Source organism: Lolium rigidum, chromosome 6 (assembly GCF_022539505.1).
Source record: "Lolium rigidum isolate FL_2022 chromosome 6, APGP_CSIRO_Lrig_0.1, whole genome shotgun sequence".
Lineage (NCBI taxonomy): Eukaryota > Viridiplantae > Streptophyta > Magnoliopsida > Poales > Poaceae > Lolium > Lolium rigidum.
In genome coordinates this window covers 168056135-168060878 of record NC_061513.1, presented here as the reverse complement: position 1 = coordinate 168060878, position 4744 = coordinate 168056135, and the positions used below count along the sequence as shown (strand labels likewise).

At 47.3% G+C, this 4744-nt stretch overlaps 1 long non-coding RNA gene across 2 annotated transcripts; it reads left to right on the top strand.

The window, feature by feature from the left end:
* The first annotated feature begins 1995 nt into the window (after positions 1-1995).
* LOC124666350 lies at positions 1996-4313 on the top strand. Of its 2 annotated transcripts, none has more exons than XR_006990871.1 (2): positions 1996-2978; positions 3603-4313. It is a non-coding gene; the product is annotated as an uncharacterized LOC124666350 (long non-coding RNA). The 2 variants fall into 2 exon arrangements; XR_006990870.1 differs by having other exon boundaries at positions 3456-4313.
* Positions 4314-4744: the final 431 nt, after the last annotated feature.

Below are 4744 nucleotides of genomic sequence, written 5' to 3'. Positions count from 1 at the left end.
TTAGCAACTTAATTTTTTTCTAAGTTTAATTGATTCTCATTTATTGCTAGGGATGACAATAAGAGATAATGCGTTGTATCGACTTATAGTAGAGTTTTCTCAGATGGCGTGGACTGCTAAGAAAAAATATGTCTTCCCTATCATTGTACATGTCCCGATGGTTCGCACACCCCGACGCCCTACAGTGGACCCATCAAAAAGTTTTTTTGCTGAGGGAATTTTTTACAACCGACATGAATGAAGACCATAAAGGCATCCTCTTAAAAATTTCTTACGCACATGATAGCCAGCACACCCTCTGCCTTACCTGTGCATGGTTTGGTTCCAACCCGGCTAAACCGGAGACCTAACCCGAACTGCACCGCTCAGCTGTTTTTCACGGTGTCATAGGAACCGACGGGTTGAGACCGTTTAAACCAGTATGCGCGACCGTGAGTTGAGCTCCTCCCCCGAAATCCAGTCTGCGCAGCTGGTGGCAATGGAGAATTAATTCCTCCTGGCGGTGCCCGTGTGGCCATGAACGGCACACCCTTTAGGACCTGGCGACAGTCGTGCCTGGCCGGCGGCACATGCCGCTTGGCTTCCACAACGTCAGGCCGAGCAACATCTTGCCTGAATCGGCACTCCGTCGACAATCTGTGGCACCGCCGTGATGGCAACAAGATGCACGGAGCTGCTTGTCCATGCTTGCCGCCTGCGTGTCCTGCATTGCATCGATGGTGTAGAGCAACAATTGACATAGCATGGCTTGGTATTATAGTATTCATGGACGTGTGAGCTTATTACGTTGGAACCTGGAAGACAAGGAGTACACGTTGGTTTACATGGCTTGAGCTTCGGAGATTTGTTGAATAGCATGGAGAGATCGTCTTTCAGCTCATCCGTCCTCTTCATTATTTTGACTTGAAGGGGACTCAGGAGCGGCCACCTGGACACGAGAGGCGTAGTGTCTCATTTGTCAATGGAAAATGCTTCTAAACGTCCGGGGGAACACACGCGTTTCATCCTCCGCCTCGTCTGGCTGTCACGTGTCCCCACGGACCCCACCACGTCTCCTCTCCTATCTTCTCCTTATCTCCAAATGCGTCCACCTTTTTTCTCCATCGCCGACGAGGTTTGCGCTGTGCGGCAGCGCGTCCTACTCCATGGCTCCCTGCGACCACCTCTACCTCGTTGGAAGAAGGGCACTGCACATGCAGCTCCGGCCTCGCCGCCGGTCCCCTACATCTCCGCGTCGCCTCCAAATTTAAGGGTTGTTTTGTGGTACCCCTAAATGAATAATATAGCCATTAATTTTCGTCCATCCAATGATCCAAAAAATTTCATACCACAGTTAAAAACTAGAGAGGTATGTTACATACCTCTCACAATTTTCGCACCTCAGTAAAAAAAAACATCGGCGGGCCGGCCCAATTGACGGGCCCAGCCCAGTAGATTGGTCCAGCCCCATTAGCTGTCGACCAGAGCAGCTGTGGGTGGGATTCGTGTTCGTTCTTCCACGACGAGAGAGGTTCCGCCGCCGCCGCCGATATGTCCATCCCAACTCCGGCGCCACGACGGTGGACAACGGCTCCTCGGCCTCCATCCTCACCATCGCCGCGGAGGATCTCGGCCTCTCCATCCTCATTCCCATCCCGACTCCGCCGTCTGCGCCGCGGTCGGCGTCCGGGTCATCCTCGACATGGACGTGACGTGGCCGACTGCTGCTGCACACTGTCGTTGACCGGAGGGGGGGGCGGCGGGGTCCAGGAGCACCTCGACAATGAGGAAGGCGCGGGCCACTGCTGGTGCCCTTCTCCTCTTCCTGCAACGGAGAGCGACCCGTGGCGACCGAGCCGACAGACCGGAGCGAGCGTTCCGAGGTAAGGGAAGGCCAGAGCTCGACGGGTGCTCCTATTGTCCTCTTGGGAGGAGCAAGGCTGCTCGACGGTGTCTCCCGGCGACGGCCACCGCGGCCGGCCATGTTCAACGCCCTAGCATCCCGGCGAGGTGCTACCGGCCGGCGGCGACGGGAGCCACGAATATGGCGTCCGGCGCAGCGCCTGGGCTATCTCCTGCACGTCTCCCGCCACGGCAAACACTATGCCGGTACTGAATCTTTCTCTGAATATCCTCTTCTACCTCGCGTGAGCTGAGAGGAGGGAGTGAGATCCTAGGCTACATTCAGCAATAGACTGTTGCTGCCATTTCCTTTGTGTCAAGCATGAAAGAACAGAGATTGTTCCTGCCATGTTGTGTGCTTGCGCTCACCTATTTATTCATATGTTTATGTTTACACTAATCTGGGAGGTAAATCCATTTTATAGAAGACAACAAATCATGCTTAGTGCATCTGTTATCTGCAATTTTTGCGACCGGAATTTCTGAAGTCTTATGAGATCTTTCAGTTTCTGAATTTAGCTGTAAATCCATTTTACACCTATTTATGTGATGTATGCATTTTTGCTCTATCATGCGTATAAAGTTACACACCCCTTACTGAAGTTATCATATTTTATGGATTTAGCCTTTGAGGCAAATACAGTTGAACAGTGTTGCTCTAGTTGAAGGTTTTCTTCTAGCTTTCAACGCATGTTAGATTTTTCTCAATCATCTGAAAAGCAATGCTTATTATAATATAGAGGAAGAGTGGAATCATTTGCACAGCTTGGGTCTGATTAGTCATGAAGAAACATGACATAAGAAATATTGTATTTCCATGTGGTTGCAAGACTTCGATTGTTTGTACTATTCCTCTTCAGACCTGAATAAGAAGACTAGGTCATCAAATACTATAGATGAGTATCCAGTAGTAGGCGAACTACCAAATAATTCAAAGTTCACAACATCTTTCTTTTGGATTGGAGCGTAGTGCGTAAACCATCAGCCAAGGACAGGCTTATCAATGGCAAGGCTGATTGCCTCAAAGACCAGGAGTATGTCCTTACTTTTGAAGACAAGGACGACGACTGGATGCTTGTTGGTCACCTTCGGTGGGAGTAAGTTCCTTTGATTGTTACATGTAAATCTGTCTGCCAGTTCAAGGCTTAATTCTCTTGTCAGTACTATTTGTGCATGTGTATTAGATACAAATATCGTGGAACTAAATCTCCATCTGTTGTTGCTTCTATCTCTCTGAATTCTAGAGAACTAGGGCTAGGTTTCGCTATATTAACATGCCGGATTATGCAGCCCCTTGCAACCATTTGAGGCAATCTCACATAGATGTTCACTAGGCTACAACCACTGGATAGCAAACTGACATTTCCTCATATGCCGCCAATAAGGAAATTTAGTTACATTAGGATTCATAACTTATGAATCTTATGTTTTAGTGAAGTCTACTAAAATGTTTTCAATAAATTTTCTGAAATGATTACTATGTCATATTGCTGTAGCTTTCATTTACCTATAGGTTATAAACTGAATGAGTGATAGTTCCACTAATTCCTCCACCTCAATATTTTTCCTTGCAGTATCTTTACTACTATCTGCCGGAAACTGAAAAGCATGAGAGGATCTGATGCTGCTGGAATAGGCGCTTTTGATCTTTATATATTACAGAACATAAAGAAGATCAGCAAAGGATCAAAAGCTGACATAAAATATTTGCTGTATTTCAGAGCATGCTGAAGCAAGGTGATTCCAGAGGAGGCGCAGGAGCCGCAGGCCGTGAACCTTGTGCTGGCTGGTCTCGACGGCATGCTCGACGAGATGTTACCGGTGACTGACCTCTGTCTTGTGCATGTCACCGCGTGGCTGCATGACCCCTCCTCTGTGCCAAAGGAGCTGGCAGTTATGGTGTCGGCGCCTATTCTGGTGCCTACACAGCCTGGCTCTGACGAGGATGTCGAATCACCGCCGGCTCCAAGCTCCCCTACGTACAAGCGCACGCACGAGTACAATCTCATTCTACATGTGAAGGAGGTCATCGACCGCGGCCCTTTGATGATGGATGGCACTGATTTCTACCCTGACGATGACGAAGACCTGAGCCGCAAGCATAAGTTTAAGACTTGGCGTGGCAAGATCGACGACACAGGTCCCCGTCTTTATGGCGAGGCATGATCGGAATTTGCTATGATCCTTTTCTCCGGTGTTTACTTTAGTTTACAATGTTCCGAACTAGAGTTCGTACTACAAAGTGTTTACTTTAGTTTGTAATGTTCCGAACTAGAGTTTCGTACTACAAAGTCTTTACTTTAGTTTATAATGTTTCGAACAGAGTTTGTCATTTTGTCTGATCGAGAAATCTGGCGTGTTATAATCTTTATCTTGTATGATTCAAAATACTCTTTATGCTACTTTTCAAATAGTTCAATTGCACTCTCAAACTCAGCCGTCGTAGACAAAAGAAATTCCTCGCTCTAGTGTATAGTTAGTTACAAACGAGAGACTGCTAGATTTACAAACGTTTAGTTCTTTGAGACTTACTCATAGCATTTGTCTGGAATTGTGAAAGTACTCATGAATAGCATACACAGGTCAGATTTGGCCCAGTTAATAGATCTAACCTTCTGGACACTATCGACCAGGCTAAGGTACTTGGAGTTCACCGTTACACCTGTGGTAGGGCATAATATCTTCCCTATAGTGTACAACACAAAGAATTGTAAAAATTGTTTTCCGATTCCCATGTTCAGAGAACTTGACAGGAATACTCCACAACAAGCAAACTTAGAACGCCATTATCACTGGTTAAAGCTGCTCCTTTGTCTACACACTCTCAGACTCTCAGCCCTGATACTTTGTACCCAGTAGCCCA